General features: G+C 36.1%; 1 pseudogene; it reads right to left on the minus strand.

Moving 5' to 3' along the window:
- Window positions 1-9350: 9350 nt before the first annotated feature.
- LOC140826231 (uncharacterized) lies at window positions 9351-14671 on the minus strand (annotated as a pseudogene).
- Window positions 14672-23937: the final 9266 nt, after the last annotated feature.

A 23937-nucleotide genomic window follows, 5' to 3' on the forward strand; every position in this document is an offset into this window, starting at 1 on the left:
ATTAAATCCAGATTAACCAGATTCAGTATTGAACTGAGAATAGAACATTGATATTGTGATTCTCAATATGTCATTTCAGATTTACAAAGACAGTCTTGAGTTTAGAACTGAGATTGCTTCAGACCGTGACTACAAACGGAAGGTATAAGTCAATGTGGTACTGGGAGATCGACTTGAGTCGGTTTAGACTTGAGTTTCCCTAAATCACATACTTTACTTTATTGCATTGATATAGCATTGATTTGATTGATATACTTGTTCTCTTGATTTATAGATAGCAGGTATTAGACGAGTAGTCTTATGACAGAAGTGTCTGATCGTGGTGGGATCACCACGGGCACATTGCACGATGTCATGAGATATTGTATTGGCGGAAGTGCCATAGTTTGTCACTGGATAATTGGCTATCGATGTGGATAGAGTTATAGCTCCTTCTATTACTGGTGATCAGTATTGTATCGATGTGGATAGAATTATAACTTCTTCTATTACTGTTGATCGATGTTATATCGATGTGGATAGAATCATAGTTTCTTCTATTACTGGTGATCGATACTATACTGATGTGGATAGAAACAGAGCTTCTTCTATTACTGGTGATCGATACTATATCGACGTGGATAGAACTGGAGTCTTTTCTATTACTGTTGGTCGATATGGAGTGCCAATGTTTGGAAACCGGGATCCCTAAACTAGGATTGAGTCTAGTCTGAAACGTGGAGTCACGTATGTGTCGACAGGCTAAGATTGTTTATGTTTCAGATCTGGATACATATATCTGTTACCTGATTACATGTTTTATATTTGTTTATATGATTGCATGTTTCGTTGATTTATACTGTGATTTATTCTCACCGGAGTTATCCGGCTGTTGTCTTGTCTGTATGTGTACATGACAATAGGTGGGACCGGATCATGGTTCAGGAGATGAGGAAAGATCGTGATAGAGTGGAGACTACGGACTTGGAGTGTATATAGGGTTTGAACACTTGATAGTAGTTGTTGAACCTTAGTTTGTACTGATTTGTAGACGGTACAGGACTTGTACTTTATTATATACTGAGTTGTATATTAGATTGTTGTTACTACGTTCCGCATTTTAAAAAAAATTTAGACCCTGTTTTATAATTGATTAATTAGTCACAATGATGATTAAGAACTTGATTAGCGTCCGGGTCCCCACAACAGGTGGTATCAGAGCGATAGATCCTTGAGATTGAGATAGGAGCTAGTGAGCGGGGTAGAATGTGTTTTCTTTCCTGCTTTTGATTGCTAGCATGATTTACTGCTTTATAGTACATGTTTATCTATTTATCTGACTTGATTTGAAAACATGTATTATTAAGAATGAATCAGAGCCGATTCTGGATCAGCAGTAAGATGATCAGAGGAGGACTGAAATAAAACTTTGGTTTGGGGTTGCTAATCCTTTTGATTTCAGATATGTCTCCGAGAAGAATACCAGAACAAGGGAGTACATCGAACCTCCCCTGGATGGGACTCCTACACCGATGGAGAAACTGTTGAAATGGTTTCAGTCATTTCATCCACCGACTTTGAAAGGTACGGAGAATTCCGTGGAATGTGAAAGTTGGTTGGACGATATTGGATCGATGTTTGAATCTTTGGAATATACGGAGGAAAAGAAGGTGAAACTGATAGGACACCAACTGCATGACGTTGCTAAACACTGGTGGATCACGACGAAACGGGCATTGGAACAACGAGGTACGGCCATTACCTGGAATGTGTTTAGAACTGAATTTTATCAACAGTTCTTTCCAGTTTCATATAGGAAGGACAAGGGAGCCGAGTTCGCCAACTTGAGACAGGGCCAGTTAAACATTGAGGAATATGTGGCTAAGTTCTCTACTCTGCTCCGATTTGATCCTTATGTGGCTGAGCATGATGAGGCCGTTGCGGACCAGTTCATAAATGGCCAAAATCCTGAAATCTTTACCTTGGTGAATACCGGGAGGCCAAACAATTTCACCGATGCCTTGAACCGAGCCAAGGGAGCCGAGGCCGGTTTAATGAGACAGAGAGAGGCTTCGTTTGTGCCTTCAGCACCGAGATCACAGCTGCCTCCACCAGCTCCCCGATTTGAAAGCGGTAGTGGTAGTGGGAAGAAAGACTTCCTGAAAGCTAAGGGAAAGAAATTCAAGAAAGCTGGAAGTAGCTCATCCAGTTCGAGTGGCTCTAGACAGACTGGTCAGGGCCAGAGTTACACAGGACCCTATTGTAGCACTTGTGGAGGGAAGCATTCCACTGAGCAGTGCCGAGGAGTGTTCGGCAACTGCCGTATTTGTAAGAAGCATGGACACTTTGCCCGAGTGTGTCCACAGCGTGGTGCCCAGGGATCCCAGGCTGCTGAGTCGTCTGGATCAGCGGCTCAGACAGGTAGACGATCTTCTGCCGTTCATTCCTTTCAGCCATCACCGCCTACTCAGTCACAGCAGAGGCCAGGAGGGAGCCAGACAGCGAGCCAGCCTCCTCGACAGCAGGCCCGACAATTTGCTTTGACTTAGGAGCAAGCACAGGATGCACCTGATGATGTCGTGGCAGGTAACTGTTTTATTTCTGGTTATCCTGCATATGTGTTGATTGACACTGGTGCATCACATACTTTTATTTCTGAGAGATTTGCATTGAGTCATGCGTTACCTATTGAGTCATTGTCTGCGGTAGTGTCTGTTTCTTCTCCGTTAGGGACAGGGTTGATGTCAGTGAAATCTGTTAAATCTAGTATACTGCAGTACGATGGGCATACAATTGAGTTGGACTGTATTGTGCTTGGGATATCCGATTTTGATTGTATTATCGGTATCGATACGTTAACCAAGTACAGTGCTACAGTCGATTGTTTCCACAAGATTGTCCGATTCAGACCTGAGATGGCTGAGGAGTGGAAATTTTATGGTAAGGGTTCTCGTGCTAGAATTTCTTTGATATCTGCTATGAATATGACTCGACTATTGCAGAAAGGAGCGGATGGATTCTTGGTTTATTCAGTTGATTTACTGAAATCGGGTCCATCATTGGCGGATTTGCCAGTGGTGTGTGAGTTTGCTGATGTCTTTCCAGATGAGATTCCTGGATTGCCTCCGATGCGAGAGATCGATTTCAGTATTGAATTGATGTCAGGTACAGTTCCGATTTCGAGAGCTCCTTACCGAATGGCACCGATCGAGTTGAAAGAGTTGAAAGAACAGTTGGAGGATTTACTGGCCAAGGGGTATATCAGACCGAGTGTATCTCCTTGGGGTGCTCCAGTACTGTTCGTGAGGAAGAAGGATGGGTCGATGAGACTTTGTATCGACTACCGGCAACTGAACAAGGCAACGGTAAAGAATAAATATCCATTGCCTCGTATTGATGATTTATTTGATCAGTTGCAGGGTTCTTCGGTGTATTCCAAGATCGATCTGAGATCGGGATATCATCAACTGAGAGTCAGAGATTCTGATATCTCAAAGACAACATTCAGAACCAGGTATGGACACTATGAGTTTATTGTCATGCCTTTTGGTTTGACGAATGCACCGGCAGTTTTTATAGGGTTGATGAACCGAGTTTTTCAGAAATATCTCGATGATTTCGTGATTATTTTCATCGATGATATTTTGATTTATTCAAAGAATATGATGGAGCATGCTGAACATTTGAGAACTGTGTTACGAATTTGGAGGGCTGAGAAAATGTATGCTAAACTGTCGAAATGCGAGTTCTGGTTGAAACAGGTGGTATTTCTGGGTCATATTATATCAGGAGATGGTATTTCTGTTGATCCCAGCAAGGTTGAGGCAGTGACTTCTTGGCCAAGACCGACATCTGTACCAGAGATTCGCAGCTTTATGGGTTTGGCAGGATATTATCGACGTTTTATTAAAGACTTCTCGAGTATTGCCAAACCGATTACACAGTTGACTCAGAAAAATGCTCCATTTGTTTGGTCAGAAGACTGTGAATCCAGTTTTCTGGAATTGAAAAAGAGATTGACCAGTGCGCCTGTGTTGACGATTCCTTCAGGTACTGGTGACTTTGTTGTTTATTGTGATGCATCTCACCGAGGTTTGGGTTGTGTTTTGATGCAGCGGGGGCATGTGATTGCTTATGCCTCGAGACAGCTGAAACCCCATGAATCTTGTTACCCAATTCATGATCTTGAATTGGCAGCCATAGTCTTTGCTTTGAAAATATGGCGACATTACCTTTACGGTGAGAAATTCGAAATCTATTCTGATCACAAAAGCTTGAAATATCTGTTTTCACAATCAGAGTTGAATATGAGACAGCGAAGATGGCTGGATTTATTGAAGGACTTTGATTGTGAGATTAAATACTATCCAGGGAAGTCCAATGCAGCAGCTGATGCACTAAGTCGAAAGGTGTGTGCACTATCCTTATCGACTATGGGTGTTTCCAATTTGATTGAAGACTGCTGCTTGTCTGGATTAGTATTTGAAACAGATGAGAGACCTATAAGATTATATACTATTCAAGCTGAACCAGAGCTGATTTTGAGAATCAAAGCAGCTCAGAAAGATTATCAGAATATACAGAAGTCGATTGCTATGGTTAAAGCTGGACATCGATCGGAATATCAGTTGAAAAATGATATTTTGTATGTGAATAATCGTCTGGTTGTGCCGAATGTTTCGGATTTGAAACAACGAATACTGATAGAAGCGCACAACAGTCGTTTTAGCATTCATCCTGGCGACAGGAAAATGTACAATGATCTAAAGACACAGTATTGGTGGAAGCAAATGAAATCTGATGTTACTGAATTTGTATCCAAGTGTCTGAATTGCCAACAGGTGAAAGCTGAGAGGAAGAAACCAGGAGGATTGTTGCAGAGTTTGTCAATTCCTGAATGGAAATGGGATTACATTTCCATGGATTTCGTGACACAGTTACCACGTTCCTCCCGAGGTTGTGATGCGATTTGGGTCGTGATTGATCGATTGACCAAATCAGCATGCTTTATTCCATACAAGATGACTTATAGATATGATCAGATGACCGATATCTATGTCAAGGAAGTAGTAAGACTGCACGGAGTGCCGAAGTCGATTGTTTCAGACCGTGATCCTCGGTTTACTTCGCATTTCTGGCAGAGTTTGCAGCAAGCTCTTGGTACAAAGTTACATCTAAGTACCGCATATCATCCACAGACTGACGGACAGTCAGAACGGACGATTCAGACGTTGGAAGATATGTTAAGAGCTGTGGTGCTTGATTTTAGTACTAATTGGCAAGATGCATTGCCTCTCTGTGAATTTTCGTACAACAATAGCTATCAGACTAGTATTGAGATGGCACATTTTGAAGCGTTGTACGGAAAGAAGTGTAGATCCCCTCCTTATTGGAATGATATCTCTGAAGTTCCTGAGACTGGACCTGACATGATCAGAGATATGACCGAGAAATTAAAATTGATTCAGAAGAAAATGAAGGCAGCTCAGGACCGACAAGCCAAATATGCCAACCTCAGAAGACGACCGTTAGTATTTGAGGTAGGAGACCGAGTATTCCTGAAGATTTCTCCTTTCAGGGGTGTTGTCCGATTTGGCAAGAAAGGGAAATTGTCTCCAAGATATGTAGGTCCTTATGAAATTCTTGAAAAGATAGGAGATCGTGCCTATCGACTTGTCTTACCGCCTTCATTATCTGGAATACATGATGTGTTTCATGTATCAATGCTGTGGAAATATCTCCCCGATGATTCTCACGTGATTCAGCCAGACGAGACCGAGCTGGATGAGACATTGAGTTATGTCGAGAAACCGATTCGGATTATCGATCGTAAAGAAAAACAACTCAGAACAAAGATTATTCCACTTGTGAAAGTTCAACGGACTCGTCATGGTGTTGAAGAAGCTACTTGGGAGACTGAATCAGATATGAGACAAGAATTCCCAGCATTATTTCACTGATGTAAATTTCTTATACAGTTTCTGTATATACTCCTTGTTGATATGATGGAATGTCTGTGATTTCGAGGACGAAATCATGTCTCAGAGGGGGAGAATTGTAAGGTCCGAGATTATAGAAATGATATTATTTTAAACCGAGATTATTGAATTAGAGAATTATGGAGTGTTGAATTATATTCCAAGATGTTTGAACTTATTTAGGATTGAAATTGAATCGAAAAGATTGAATAGGGGCCGATTTGCAAATAGTGAAAAGTTGAGGGGCTAAAGTGCAAATAGCACTTGAGTTGACACTTGTCACACCATGCATTTAATATATATATAATCTCATTTCCCTTCAAGGAAGAACAGCCGAAGACCGAGAATAGCGAGGGACATTCTCAAAGTTTCATTTTGGGGTCACTAATTTGATTTTTACAAGATCCGTCTATCAGAAATTAAATCCGGACACGGTTCTGAGATCCTCTCGTCGATAGCTACTACAGGAAGTAAGTTTTATTGATTTCTGGTATCATTTGAAAATATGATGTTGTAGGAATTTGATATAATTCGTGTATGGTGTTCTTGACATGTTAGACACCGTAGAATCGAAGTCAGATCAGAAAACAGAGTGATTCTGGAATTGTTATGATTTTCTGATTATATTGATTGGAAGTCGAATAGATTTGGCTTACGGACTGATTACGGATTGTAATGGATATGGGTTATGATTTGTAATTGATATCTGGGAATAGGGTATTGATGGGGATATTGAAATTGTACCGTTATACCGTTGATTTTGAATTAAATCCAGATTAACCAGATTCAGTATTGAATTGAGAATAGAACATTGATATTGTGATTCTCTATATGTCATTTCAGATTTACAAAGACAGTCTTGAGTTTAGAACTGAGATTGCTTCAGACCGTGACTACAAACGGAAGGTACAAGTCAATGTGGTACTGGGAGATCGACTTGAGTCGGTTTAGACTTGAGTTTCCCTAAATCACATACTTTACTTTATTGCATTGATATAGCATTGATTTGATTGATATACTTGTTCTCTTGATTTATAGATAGCAGGTATTAGACGAGTAGTCTTATGACAGAAGTGTCTGATCGTGGTGGGATCACCACGGGCACATTGCACGATGTCATGAGATATTGTATTGGCGGAAGTGCCATAGTTTGTCACTGGATAATTGGCTATCGATGTGGATAGAGTTATAGCTCCTTCTATTACTGGTGATCAGTATTGTATCGATGTGGATAGAATTATAACTTCTTCTATTACTGTTGATCGATGTTATATCGATGTGGATAGAATCATAGTTTCTTCTATTACTGGTGATCGATACTATACTGATGTGGATAGAAACAGAGCTTCTTCTATTACTGGTGATCGATACTATATCGACGTGGATAGAACTGGAGTCTTTTCTATTACTGTTGGTCGATATGGAATGCCAATGTCTGGAAACCGGGATCCCTAGACTAGGATTGAGTCTAGTCTGAAACGTGGAGTCACGTATGTGTCGACAGGCTAAGATTGTTTATGTTTCAGATCTGGATACATATATCTGTTACCTGATTACATGATTTATATTTGTTTATATGATTGCATGTTTCGTTGATTTATACTGGGATTTATTCTCACCGGAGTTATCCGGCTGTTGTCTTGTCTGTATGTGTACATGACAATAGGTGGGACAGGATCAGGGTTCAGGAGATGAGGAAATATCGTGATAGAGTGGAGACTACGAACTTGGAGTGTATATAGGGTTTGAACACTTGATAGTAGTTGTTGAACCTTAGTTTGTACTGATTTGTAGACGGTACAGGACTTGTACTTTATTATATACTGAGTTGTATATTAGATTGTTGTCACTACGTTCCGCATTTAAAAAAAAAATTAGACCCTGTTTTATAATTGATTAATTAGTCCCAATGATGATTAAGAATTTGATTAGCGTCCGGGTCCCCACATTATCGATCATCGTTTATTATTTATAATGCATGTGATATATTATAAATAATCAATATGTGCATTATTATTATTGTGATAATTAGAGTTACCTGAGTCCGGTAAACATACAAACAAACATAACATAGTTTTTAAATCAAACTGATTAGACAAATTTTTGAAATTAAAATCCCTCATTTTGAATAAGATTTGAAAGTTAAATCAGGCTCATTAAAAGAAAAATTGAATAAAAGTTTAATATTTTCTTGTCTTCCATCAATGGTCGAATTTTCGCACTCAATGTCTGACTCATATAATTGGGTAGGCCTGGACGCAGGAAAATGTGACTTTCACTGACATTATTGATATGAATTATTTGGAACTCCCATGACTTTGACTTACATGATTGGGGGATCTCATGACAACCGTCCACTAATATTTGACATTGACGAGCCGGGCTCGATACGTAAAGATAAATAAGATAATATTATTGGTCCCTTATGAAGTGTGAGACAATTACACGGAGGTTGCAAGGGTTTGTAATTGAGATCTAATTTTTGGAAATTATGATTGGCTGATATAATTCGGGATCATCATTTAACATTTAGACTTTGTGTACTCAATATGGAAATATGATTTCTCATTTTCATCGGAGAGCGTTGAAAATGTCAAAATAATAAGAGATAATTCATAAAAACAAAAGAAATGGACTTGTGTTTATAGAATAGAAAATTTGAATTTGATTAAGTATTTGAAATAATGATTTGAAATTTTTTCATATATGGATGTATTAGAAATCCGTCATATTGACTCAAAATATAACTAGTTAGGATTTTAAATTCATTTTCAAGTAGATTTACCCAACTGAACTAACATATTGAAATTTTTAGCTCCAAGTTAATCAATCCAAAAGCAACACGAAGGTTGATTATTTAGTTTTCGTAGCGATAACTATGTAGTCCCTCTTATTGATTTATGATTTTTATATACTTTTGGATATCAAATAGATACCCCAATTTCCCGGAATGATAATTCAACACAGGAGACAAAAAGCATCTACAATTCATAAACAGTGTCTGCCGATGCAGTATATTTGTAGTCGATAAAATGCTTGCTTGCGTCAATGGAGTTGGTCGTCTCAGCCAACTCTCTTGCTGCCACCTCAGAGGAAATGGAATAAACATGGCTACAAAAAGGCCACGAAAGAGAATTGCTTTGGAACCCATATCAAATTTGAGTTTGTGCTTCAAATTTTTTATGTATTTATTCCATATAGGAGAGAGACAAGTGCCACTCATTAGAGAAGAACAGCAGAGGCAACAGAGACCAATATTCTATGTATGAATCTTGTAGGCCATTGTTGTCTAAGCTGGATCTGTTATTAAACTTGTCTGATTTGCAGGTGTCTCCTGAATTTGGGTTTCCAGAAATAAATTATGATTACCCGGTTTCTCCGCAAAAATCCACATGCGAAACATTAAACTATGTATTAAGTAAGAGGCACTAAAAATATATGGACCAAATAATCTCCACCATTGTATTGGCTGCTGACAGAATACCCTTCCAATTGGTAAAAACAAGTTTAATAAGAGGAACAGGTATTTTCAAAGCCAAAAAACAATTATATTAAATTCTACTGAACTTAAAAATGTGTCAAGGCTTCAGAGGGGAGAGAATTCCCATATGTACACGACAGGATCAGAAGCGATGGAACAAAATTGCAAGCACCTCTCTTTATCATTTCTAACGGCTGTGAAGTGAAAGTGATGTCTTCGTTCACCGAGTTGGGGGAAAGAGAAATAGATTTCTTTGCCTTCTAAGCTTATGAGTATGAACAGCTGTTAAAACAACTCAATGGGAGTGGAGTGTAGCAAAATGCAAACATCCTAGCACTGTCCCTTGTAAAATTTGAGAAGAAAATAAACAGGTATGTCAATTCTCCAGTGACCTGTGCATCCGGTACGATATTTTGGCTTAAGCAGAATCTACTGATTGTGGTGAACTTAGCGATCCCATCCTCTCACATCTATGGCTCGTGATAATTCCCTGCAATGCTCATTTCCGTAGCAACGCTATCTGAACTAGTACTTTTAACACACTGCAATAGCTGTTCGTCAACTTTCTTTATCCAGCTTCATTGATGCGGAATGAGCAAGGCGATCTGAACTAGTACTTTTAACACTCTGCAATAGATGTTCGTCAACTTTCTTTATCCAGCTTCATTGGTGCGTCATTGGTTTCTGTTATAACCTGAAGAAGTTCCAGCGGAGTAGCTGCCGGATCCAGCTCCACGCAATCTTTGGGGGCGTCTTGAGCTTCAAGACCAGAAGCAAATGGTTTGGGACCTGATGAGAAAATCGGAACATCTCTTCCTCGGGTATTCTGTTGATCATTTCAGGGTCCAAATTTGGACAAAAAACTGTTTTGAACCCGACCACCTTCACAAGAGGAGCAACAGCGACACCCATATCCTCGCTATAGTCGTCTAATACCGTCACCATATCATACTTGTGTATAACTTCATCAGGTGTCTGCTGGTTCCAATCAGATGACCAGTTCAAGGGTGAATTAAAATGCCTCCGCGCAGCCCTTTTGAACAGCTAACCTTATGAGAAAAGGAATTGATGAATTTACAAGTTTCATATTTGCCCACCCTAAATTCTCCACATGTTTTATAGAAACCTGAGCCTATCCAATCTAAACTACCAAATTCACTGTTGGTTTTTGAGTTAAGCCAGCTGATCCTCAACTTAAATGGCTTTCTAGAGATGACCTTGTTGATTAGAGCATAGAAACGTGGCATGCCATCGTCATGGTCATAGGCAGCCCAAACCTCATTATCTCCAAAACAACTTTCTGTTCTATCCAGATCAAAATCATAAAAATCGGGATCTGGTACATTTATGGATGGCACAACAGGAAATGTGGCATTACCAGAAGCACGGTTAACCTGACATTCTCGACTTCTCTCTTTCTTGCTTGCTTTCGTCTTGTCTTTCTCTTTAGTCACGGGCTTGGATATCATCTCCAACCGCCATTCATTTTGTGTCTTCTGAATCTCCAGCCGGGCCTTGACCATCAACATGTTTCGGGTTTTTTATGCCAGTCAACTCTCTAGTGATGTTTGGCATAGCATATGTTCCAGAAAAACCATAAACACTTGATCCAGCATTCATACTGGAAGTTCCAAATCCACCATGTCCCTGGGCTGACTTATTGTTCGTTCCAGATATCTTGACATCTTCATCTAATTTTCTCTTTTTAATATTTGCCTCCCACCCAGAGGAGATATGTGATTCAGTTTGTGCTCTCTTCAACTTATCCTGTGCCAGTTGAACAACATTGGCAGCTTTTGCTGCAATCCAAGGATCTGTTTTACCTACAGTAGCTGTTCCAGAGAGTGAATCCTGATGGTGGTTAACATACCTAAAAGAATTTGGACCTGACTGGCCTGGTATTGACTTTTGAGCAGCTGCACAATTTTTTACAGGATCATAGGCATTTCGACTGGTTACATGATTACCATGACTTGGGTGCCGCTGCCGAGGAAACTGATTGGCTGGTTCTGAACAATTGTATGGAGAAGCAGTCTCTGTAGCCCTAAAGGCCTTCTTACAATTGGGACAAAGAAGAGTATTGTTAAGATATATCCTTGCATACTCATAATGCATCTTACACAAATCACAGACCGTCCAAAAGGTATCAGTTCGTTGATGGGATGGAGTAGGAGTAGGTTTAGGGGGAACCTTCACATTATTATTTTGGGTTACCGGAGCTGATGATGTCCTGCTTGCAAATTTGTAATACCCATTCGCTCTGGGTGCCACTGATGGACCACCATTATGCATAGGAACCTTCTGGGGAAACCCCTTGGAGCCTCTCCTTTGATTATAAGCCAGCCTTTTTGCCTTATCTGATAACAAAGTCCATGCTTCAGAAACTAGTTTAAATGCACCTTCAGCACCAGTAGATTTATTTTTATCAGGGTGAAGCATGAGGGCAAACTTCCTGTACTGTTTTCTTATTGTTTCATCATCAGCTGAGGGGCTTACACCAAGTACTCCGTACCAATCTACTTCTCCATTTATCTTATTCTCCGCAGATACATATACATCCAGTGTTTTCGACAATTGGGATATGCCATCTAACCCTGCATACAGAGTCTGAGCTTTCAAGGAAAACTTTCTTGCGCCCCCAAAATCTTTTTTCTCTAACTTGCTCTCAGCAATTGATTTGGCCCTCAGGGCTTCGTCTTTATTGCACTCCATCCTTAAAAATGAAATGCCTCCAAATTTTCACCTATCAATGCATGTACTATTAAGTCACAACAAGAACCACAGAATAACAGTGATTGTTTGGCAACAAAGGCCCTCCCAAATAATGATTTCCAAGTACCTGAAGCACGACAGACGATAAAATATATGTTACTACAAAAAATTAGATATATAAATCCCAGAACAGAATTATTCTAATTAGAATTGGATATTCATGGAACAGTCTGAGTTCAGATATAATATCACGTGAGTTGTTTTTTTTACGATTATCAAGATTTGCTAGGGGTGAATGATCATAATAAACCTAGCAATCACGTCATTGCAGAATATCGGAAAATAACTAGCTCATGACTTCAACTTCCAAAGTAATATCCTCAAAGGCTTGGAATCACACGTGAAATCAATAATTGAGATCAGAAATAAAAAAAAAGAAGGAAAAACTCCACATACACCATGTCTGGCAGCAGCGGTGCAGCCAACAGATTGATACGCCAACAACATTTACATTAGAATTTAAACCACCCCCACATTATTGAGCACCCATCTTCTCGACATTTTAAAAAGGTCAAGAACTAAAGGCGCTTGAAAACGACATGCTTTACAATAAACAACACATTCACGAAGAAGCACTGATGCTCTATCGCTACCTATGATGGACAAGCATGGACATCGGATTAGACAATTTTCAAAATTTGTTATATAATATGAAATGATACACTAATTTATATAGAAATAAGATTTAATATATAATAGAGATACAAAAATGCATATGCAAATTAATAACACAAATATCATGAACACGTCAATGATTAAAATTAAACAATTTTTTTGTGCAACACATTAAAACTCAAGTTTATTTTAAAATCAATCTAATAATCACAAATAATGATGCATAATATATTATAAAAAGTCCAATTTGTTTTTATCAACAACTCCAAACCATGTTTTTTTGTTTTTTTAAAATTAATTATTAATTACTGGTGGAAAAATCTTAATTTTTAAAATATTGCCAAAAAAGATCCCTACTGTATCCTTTTAAAATCAAAGATAATTCTTGCCCATCGGACATGGTCAGGATACTCCTCTGGTCTTATCGAATACCGTATCCGATTTATTTTTTAGTGTTATTTATCGGATACTTACAGTAGCTGTTCCCACATCTATCCATTTTCAGGGAGTATCTGATTGAATACATGGTCATTTTTGGAGTATCCATGCACCATATATCATGCAACCTAAAACCCAAATAGTTAAAACCACAAAATCAAGAAGCCTGTTTTAACTTGACGATCAAAAACCTCAAAACTGCAGTTGAACTACTTGAGATCTGGTGTCAGTCTAATCCATACCACATACATGGAAAATTTTGGTCTTAGTGGATACCTGATCGAGTGTGTTTTTGGGTCGGATTCTAATCCATACACATGATTTCTGGAATTTTTGGCACACCTCTACTACCGAGTGATCTAAAGTTAGTGATGCCACCACAACATTAAGAATCGAATAATTGATACTTTCTAATTATGTTATCATTGGTGTATTCTATATAAACTACATACGTGCATTTTTTTGTAACAAATCAAATTAATCCCAAAATAATTTGGAGAATCCTAATTAAATCGAACTAAATTATAGAGTTACATCTTTCAATTATATGATATTCCCCAATGGTTAGTGGTCTATAAGTTTCTTTCTAATACATCATTGCGTTCACTTGAGTTTTAAATTATTAATTTTCATGAGACACTAGTGAGATATACATTCTAAATGACAATTAACCAACAATCATGACTCAATCATTAATCTATGAACTGTGACATTTGAGATGTTTCCTGCACTTGGAGATAGCTAGTGCTGAGGATTAGCTCTTTTTTTCCCTATTAGTATATTCTTCTTCAAATTAACAACCTGAAATTTAAGGAGTAACACCAAACAGTGACAATGAAGTGGCTCAAATCCTCCGGAAAAAAACCCATACCAAAACATGAACTAATAATCTCAGCAGCATTAAATGACAAATGGCAGTTCGAACAAACTCTGAGTGCACAGAACTACGAAAACAGTGAACACCCACAAATCCCAAATTAACCCCTTAAATCGACGAAAAGGAGCACTCCCAAGGGATCTAATATAATCAAACAAGAGATTGTCAAGCTACCTAATATAATTCAACACATTTCCCAAAAACCCTAGTTTACAAAAACAAAAATTCAGTTTCGACGTAAATCTGAACACATGAAAATTAAAGGAATGTAAGAATTACTGGCAAAATTCAGAATTTGAATGAGATGGAACAGTGATTGTTCAAATTTTCCTACTTTCCCACCAAATTGAACTTGGACAGAACCCTAGAAGACAATGGAGAAAGCTAAAATCGTGATCGAAACAATAGGTCTATGAGAAGGTTGCGTTTCATAGTAAACACAAACTATTGTTTTCCCATCTAACCAGAGTTGGAGTTAACCATGGTTAGATTTACTCAATTAACTCAACCATTGTTGTGAGATGGCTTCATTTTCATAGTGAACACTTTTGGGGATAATACTCATTTTCGTCCTTATTGTTTATTATTTTTCTCATTTCAGTCCTTCTTCATTTTTACAGCTTAATTAATCCTTCAAGTTTTCAAAATCTTCCTGAATTGGTCTCTATCGTTATCTTGACGTTAAGATTAACGTTGACTCACGTCATGTGCATCTCACATGATCATTTCTTTGTGAAGGCAATGGTTTACTCCTTTTCATTTTACTCCCCACCTCTACAACACTTACTCCCCACTTTTACAACCCTAATTCCAAACCCACAGCTAGGGGTGAGTATTCGGCCAATTCGGTTACCGATCGAACCGAATTAGCTATAACCGAACCGAACCGAAATATTAGCCATAACTGCACCGATCGAATTAATTTTCATAACCGATGAAAACAGAACCGAATTAAAATCAGTTAATACGGTCGGTGACCGAATTAACCGATTAAAAAAAAATTGTGATTTAACTTTAATTATATATGTAATTTTTTTTTTAGCACTACAGTTTACACAAATGCATAAAAACATAAAATTACACACATCACAAATGTATAAATTTTATTTGAACACAATTAATACATATTATAGTGATTTTAAAATTAAAAATTATAATATTTATAAAAATTGATAAATAAATTTTTTTTATTAAATAATAATATTTATTATATCGGTTAATTCGATTAACCAATTTCAAAATTTTGAAAACCGTAACCGAACCGAATTAGCTGATATAACCGAATTTTTAAATTTGAAAATCGAATTTCCGAAATAACCGAACCGAATTTCCGAATTGGCTCGGTTCGGTCGGTTAATTCGGTTTAACCGAAAATCTTGTTCACCCCTACCCACAGTGAGCTCGAAGAAAATTTAGCAATTCCAGATTCAATCTACTACACATCTACGGTAAAGACTTTTCATTATTTTCCATGATTTTGTTGTAGCTTCTCGATTAGTATCTTTTCGTAGCATTCTTATTTTGTGAATTTTTATATAATTTTGAAATGGATATGAGTTGATCCTAAATAGTAAATAGAATATATATGTATATATATCTCAACATTTTGGAATATAAATTTCGAATGTAGTTTATCAATATTTTTCTAATTTGTTAGGCACATCCTGGTAGCATAATTATCATGCTTGGATTTATTTTATTTGGTGAAGCTTTATCTAATTCTCATACTTAATTATATTTACTTTTTGATTTTTGCGAAATTTTTCAACAGATTACTAGCATGATTATTTTATTATAAATTTAGTGTGTATTTTGTAACTTTCCATGTGATTTGCTTATGTGATTATCATGTTTAGTTTATGAATTATTTTTAGAATTTGAAATTTCTTATTTAATGTAGAGGAAAACATATGTTGTATTTGTTGAGAAGACTCAATTGGGAGGAGACTCGAGTGCAAGTGAATAAATACAGTGGAGCTTCTCACAAATCCTATTGAGAAGAGTAATTGAAATCATTTGATGAGTATATGAAGAAACAATCTGCTGGAGCTGCTACTTATAACTCTAACGAGGCAAAATGTTCAAGTTCAACATTTGATGCAAGTTCGAGTAGAAAACCAAAAGAGTATGAAAGAATAGCCCACTTAGTATATGCTCAAATGGAATTGGAACGTGAGAATCGCAAAAATGCATTGAAAATGGAAGAGTTATTTAAAGAGCTCAAAGAAATATTAGAGTCTCTACACCTTGGTGAATATCAATAGAGTAGTTATTGCTTCTGTTGGTGGCGCAGCTAATGAGGCACATCTAAGTGAGGAAAGGAAAGAAGAGAAGGAGGAGAGAGATGATGCATGTGTTTCTATCATTTTCGATTATGTTGCACTTGTGTAAAAACTAAAGTTTGTTTTTTGGATTATGGGATTTGAAATAAGAATGCAACAATTTGTCTTTAATATTGACTTGAGTAAGATGTCTAATATTCATCTTGTGTTTGCAACTGTGATTGGTCATTCTTTGTGTCCAATTTTTTATTTTCATTATTTTTTTTCAAATTGTTACTGGTGGAAACTTAGCATAAATATGTTTTGCTATTTCCTTATTTTTATAGTTCTAAGAATCTGCAGCTACTTACTGCTTTATAAGGAAAGAAATGCCAAACGAGGGATTAAGAAAAATAGAGAACCATTCCATAAAAAAAAAAAAAGAAGGAAGATGTATATCATTCCAAGAAAAAAAAAAAGCATTAAGAAAACTCAAACAGAACCATTCCAGCAAAAAGAAAAAAAAAACTCAATGATTCCTTAAAGCTACTAATTTCATAACCACAACATTTACTTCCACAACCATTAAAATCCAACAAAAAATAAATAACATGTCTACAACCACTACTTCCATAAAATTTAGAATCCAACAAAACAAGATAATATGTCATCAACCTCTAGTTCCAAAACCATCCAATATTTTTTTAACATCAGGTTTCTGATTGATTTTTCAAGATTTTGATGATGATCCAGTACCCATTTCCTTTCCGGCATCTTTCATTGAACGAGATCCACTTGATTCTATCGATGTTTTTTTTTCTTTGATCATCCAATGAAGCTCTCAAATTAGACACAGTTACGAAGTTCCTTCCGTCTTTCACAATAACATGTGTTCGTTTGTTGAATATTTTATGAACCTGAGAAAAAGATTAAAAAATTGAAACATATCCAACTCACAAAAATAAATGTAAAAGGTTTAGTTGCATTTACATTAACTAATGAGATTCTGTTAGAGCTGTCAGTAATTGATACTCCAGATGCTCGTTGTCGTATTACCTGAAAATAATCATTTAAATCGAAATTTTTTTAAAAAAATTACCGTCACTTAAAATAAACATAAATACACAACAAATAGCTGATAACCGGTAGTTTTTTCTTTTTTTTTTTTGAATGTTGCTTCAGCACGTTCTGTGGTTTTATTTTATATGAATCTTTCGCTTTCATCTGATAGTGTGTTGCCTTGTGTAGTCGCATCAAGCTCGGCTTCATTACATGTTTGTGGTGCAGCTTCTATGTCACCTATTAAATGCTTAATATTATTTAACTAAAAATTAAAATAAGAATCTTAAATAACATAAAAGCAACTCCTCAACATCACCTATATCCATTTCATTGTAATTTTTTGGTGTTTCAATTTCACCTCTGTCCATTTCATTGTTTTCTTGTGTTGTGTTATCTAAACCACTTGCTTTAGATATGTTGCAACTCCTTTGATTGTGTCCAAACCCACCACATGTCCGACATTTGTTGTTTCGTTTCACACCTTTCAGCTTTGATTGTCTTGAAGATGGAATTTTATCAGGTTGTCGGCTTCTCAACTTAGCTGGCCTACCAACTTTTTCTTTATACATTGGTGGTAATGGAGGGATTAACTGGAATTCAGGCCATAGGCTGGTCCATTAATGGGCATGATGGATCGTGAGTAACACTGCTTGTATTTCAAAACACTGTAAAAACGATGTACATAAGCCTCTGGGTTCTCTTGTTTAGACCAAATAGCACAAACAACATGTGGACATGGAATTCCAGTCAAATCCCATTTCCTACAACTCATACTACACAGGTCAACAGAGTGCTGCTGGTGTAATCCTGTGATCTGAAAATGTGTCTCATCAGCCATCAAAAGAGCTGCTTCCTTGCTATTTTTTGCCAACACAACTTTAATTTTCGGACACATCACACCATCCCATTTCTCGGCCTTTTCTCTGTTCATTGAAACCTGGCCATCAACAAATTTCTTAATGTTTCGAACATTGAAATGATTGGTTTTTCTCTTGCATCTAAAATCATGCTGTTGAAACACTTACACATGTTATTAAGAAGTATATTACCTTTTGGAATTATGCTAAAGTATGCGTTGGATCAGTGTTGTTCAGGTTTTCTCCTTCCACCAATGCATAAGCAATAGGAAAAATGTTTTTATTTGGATCTAGGCCAACTGCTGTCAACAATTGCCCACCACTATTGGTTTTCAAAAAACATCCATCAACTCCAACCACAGGTCTACAAGACTCTTTAAAACCTTTTTTACAGGCCGGAAAGCACACGTACAGCTTCTGAAATCTTGGCCCATCATCTTCATCAGTCAGTTTCAGAATCACAGAAGCACCATCATCGGACCTTCTCAGTTCAGCGCAATAATTTTTTATTCGGCTAAATTGTTCCGCTATGCTACCATCAACTAGCTTCAATGCTTTTTTCCGACCCAAATAATCTTGTTTATATGTGAGGGCTACATTCAAAGTAGATTTAACCTTTTCTCTGAATTCTCTGGTACCTAACTTAGAATTTGATTTCAATTTATTTACAAAAGTTTCACCTAACCAGCTTGACTTGATGTTTTTGTTCTTAACATTCCAATAGTAGTTTTTGTGCTCAGATTCAAATATCTTTATCTGCCAGCAATTGTCCTTATTCATCTGAATAACCCATTTACATCCTTGATTTTTGCACACACCTCGAAGCCTACTTTTGTCATTATTGACAAAGTTCACAACCATCCCTCGTTTGATACAATGACTTTCTATAGCAAACTTTGCCTCTTTTTTTGAATTAAATATCATACCAAGCTTCAACTCAGGATTTTCCGAATATTCATACATTTGGAATTTTTGTGTATCATTTTCTTCAGAATCAAATGTACTCTCTAACTCATCACTTTCTGCACAATCATCATCTCCTTCATCACCTTGCATTCTCTCAAACAAATCATTTGAAATATCACCATCAATGACTATAGTTTTCTCCTTTCCCTTAAAATTTTCATCTTCATCAAAATCAAATTCACTATCGTAAAATTCTGCATCATCTTCATCATTTATTCCAACCCTTGTTTTTGGTTCAACTTATTTTGGTTTCTCTAAAACATCATATGCATCTATCTGATTTATTGAAAAAAAATTCATCATGTTCAATATAAATTTCCACTTCAAAGTTTTTGGGGACATGGTTCCTAATTTCAACCACAGCAGCATCACTTTCCAAATATCTTCCATTGTTCAAAGATTTACCGATTTTGTGCCAAAATCTGAACATGTCTTTCTCCAGGCATCCTACTTCCTTAGCATAACCTCATAGTTCAATCAAACATATCTTATCTATATCCACAAAATCAAAGTATTCAGTACTCCCACCTTTGTACATTTTCCTCTTGTGATTGGTATCCATTGAACCATTGTAGTACAGTTTAATTGTAACAAGAGTGGGTTCTCCCATCCAGCCTAACAAACAGAATATTAACATAAGTAAATGTGATAATCTCAATAAATTTATCCACAAAGTCATCACATTAAAAAAGAGAAACATTACCATAATTCGGGGTGAATTCAAGAGAATGTATACTTCTTTTAGCCATTACCGACTTCCACTTTAGCAAATCTACCAATCTGTAATTTAAAAAAAAAAAAATCCATGAATAAAAATTTGCGTCAAATATTTGTTGTGTATATCCAAATCACTATCCACTATAAATAATCATTTCCAGCCCAGACGGAGCCATATTTCTGGCTCCGCCACTGTAGTATGACTTCTTAGTTCTTACAAATCCAAACCATTTTTTCATGACCGTGCAGACGAATAAATCACTCCGTGATCGTACTTTTCTAATTTCATTTTATTGGGTTACTTAGGTATGTAAAATAGATGTAGCAATTTTTGTTTGGATAAGATATTACGTTTCAATTGAATTTGAATCTATGCCATGAATATGAATTAATTTGTTTAATGTCAATTTGTCGATTTCCTTTTTTTTAATACTTTTTCTTTGTCTGATTAAAGTCAATATTGAAAAAAATGGATATTTTGTTTGGTTATATGCTTGATAATATTATATATTTCTTTAGAGCAAAAATTTGTAAGTATAAATTATGTGGATTGATATCTAATATTTTAGTATTATGTAGTGTGTTCCATTTGTTCCTAATTTGTGCCTCTAATACTTTTATGTAATATATTTGTTGTTATTTAATACTGTGGTGATAGATATTGATTATGATGTATATTTTGATAGCTTTATAATTGTTTCAACCTTGCATTTTCCCTAATCATGCAAGACCAGCTGATCTTCATCAGTATGGAGAAACCAAAATATTCAATTCAATGGAGTACCTGAATTAACTTCAGGCTCAGCCACTACAAATTGCTCAAGACACCTCCAACCCTCCAAGACAATAGCAAAAATTGAAGGTGAAAGGCGCTACTTTTGAAATCCATGCACCAATATCTTTGTTCATGGGGTTCACACTCTTCCGATCACCTGTAATATATTCACTCATGACAACTAGTCTCTCAAACAGGGGAAAGAAAAAGGAATCAAAACTACACGTAGGGACAAAGATCAAGCATTCCACAAATTATGCTCCATCTGTTCATCGAGAGAAAATAACTCCCTGTGCATGTTTTCACTGAAGGATTCCATTTGTCACGCCACTTCCAGGTGTCTCGGCAGATTATTTCTGATATGCCAAGAAATTGAATGAGCTTTAGCGGATGAATTATTAGAAAGATAATACCTGCCCACATCACGATACCTCCAGCATTTTCAGTTCTTTTCCTCTCATAACTTATATTTGGTTCATGATCTTCCGAGAGTGGAATTGCTGTCAAGCAAGCAAGCCAAGGGGGTGATTTGCGAAAAAGAGGACGTCGACGTGGCATTTGCTTCACTTTTAAGCGGGGGATCGTGTGCGTCTCATTCAATTATTGTCCTTAAATTTATCATATCCTTTTTGTTTATTTTATTATTATTAACAGTAGAAGCCACAACAGAAATATCCACGTTGTACATAAGGTTGCACACAAGTGGAGCGTTACGCTACTTGAGTTTGAACTCGATTTAAATTTTGTTGTTGTTAGAGCTCAAACTCAATCGACTGATCAATTTCAAGTTCGAACTCGATTCATGTACATGTTGAGCTCGTGACAACTAAAACTCAAACTTGGCCAAATCAAGGATCAAGATGCTCATGAAGTTACTCACGACTCTCGATCAACTTGGCTACCTTGAACACTTAATTGTATGTGTATATTAATACTACATCCATCTCAATAATATATGATTCTTCGCTTTTTTTGGTTGTATCAAATATATAGTTCAGTTTCTACATTTAGTTGCATTTTTTCTTGGTTTTACTAATATATCTCTATTAATTAAGACTTGAAAAACATGCAACTATTTTTTGAATATATTAAATAGAGATAAAATATGGATTTTGTATGTAAAACTAATTTTCCAATTATTTTCTTAGTATGTGTTAAAATTTCCGTATAGTACATGTGATTTCACATAAATCCACAATATATTCTTCATTATAAAATATTTTAATAATTTATGTTGAATTTTAGTTTTTAAAACTCAAATTTTTATGTTTGTTTCACGTACCTTAGGAAAAATTAGAAAACACTTTAAAATTAGAAATTATAAAAAACCCCAAAAAAAGGTTTTTTTATGCTTCTAATATCTTCATTCTCTTTAATAAAGAGAGAATAATTTATTTTTAATGATTTTTTTTTTCCAATCATAAAATTTCCTATGTTTTGAATATATGCCACTCTTATAAAAAAAAGAGTGAACCCCACCCCCGAGGACCCCACACAGAGCCGCCCCAAGCCCCTGCGTGATCGGAAGTAAATCAGGGTTATGCACCGGCACCAGATACCTAGATGAGAGGTTGGCAGGAGAAATTCTCTATAAAGGAGGAGCTGAGACTCGATCTCTCACCAACATGGATTAAAGTATCCTTCACTCTAGGCTCTTACCACACAACCTATGCCCCTGGGAGCTCTATGCCACTCTTGTAGATTAGCACATCATGTGGATTGTTCATAAATATTAGAGTAGCTATGATTCAGACACACTACATGGAGAGAACCTCTTCACCTCCCCAACCATCAAAATGTTAAAATAACTTTTATTTGCAACCTTAATCAAAACATCATCAAGCAGCATTAATTTCACAATAATTGACCATTAAATGTGATTAATTTTGTAATTCAAAGATCAACATTTGAATCTTATATGAATAATGCCAAATCCAAATCGATACCAAAATTTTATAAATTCTCCCTTTATACAAGACTTATCTAGGTGCTTTTATCATTCCAACATTTTGATGATTTTTCTGTTTGTCCTACAATTTGTAAGTGAACTTACTTTCGTGTGTATCAATATATATATTAATCAAAAAATTATATATTTTTTTTCCTGTAAGTAGGCTGTTGTTTTAAACTGCATATCTTATATCAAAATAAAATATATTTACACGTATTTTTTAAAGTATGATTTTTCAAATATTATATTTTAATCGTTTTTCTATCACGATAATTATTACACTCAACTGAAATTAATTTTTTTAAGGTTGTAAGTGTGCGCGATTGCATTTACATCCATTCGCAAAATATGCCCAAAATCAATGTCATTTCGCCTTAGATACCTATAATATACTCAAATGAATCCAAATCCTCACTCAATTTTAATTCATGTGTTGCTTGCAAACCCTTGACGACATATACCTTAATTACTACACCACTGATTTCCAACAAATTCCACAAAAGATTTTAAACCAGTATTCACGTGAAAGTCAACCAACCAATGGAAGTTGGGAAAATTTGTAGAGTCAAATATTAATTAAATAATATAAATGCAGCGTGAGAGTAGGCCATGGACCCTTACTCTCCCTCCAAGTCTTTTACTCAATTTCACCTTATCCAAGCTAAAGTCTTGTGCTATACGGAGAAAAGTTGACTTTACAGGACCCTTATTTTATAGGTTCAATCAACAAAGAAAATAATGTTAGAGAAATAATTTCAATTAAAATCGAAATATTATTTCCTTTCAATTTGCATACCACACAAATGTTTCCACCTTTTATGTTGGGATATAGCATGCTTGGGTAAGATAAATTTTGGGATTAGTAACCTTTTAGGAAGCTATTGTGCTTCTTAGAAAGATATCGTGATTCATTTTGTTTAATGATATTGTATTATGAGATTGGTTCGAGTGAGTGATAAAAGAGGGAAGTCAAATAACTAATATATAAAAATTGTTATTTCACTCCACTTTTTGTTGATTATACTCTATTTTATATATAAAATTTATTAATAAAATGGAGTGCAAATCACAATTATCTTTTATATACATACAATACAAATTTAGAAGAGTTTTACATATATTTCATGATTCAGCTATAATGAATTTTGCGACAATAACATGTTCGAATAGAATGTTTCTGTTAAGAGCAATAATCGTTTTTGTTAAAA

The sequence above is a fragment of the Primulina eburnea genome, chromosome 1 (assembly GCF_022965805.1).
Source record: "Primulina eburnea isolate SZY01 chromosome 1, ASM2296580v1, whole genome shotgun sequence".
Classification (NCBI taxonomy): Eukaryota; Viridiplantae; Streptophyta; class Magnoliopsida; order Lamiales; family Gesneriaceae; genus Primulina; species Primulina eburnea.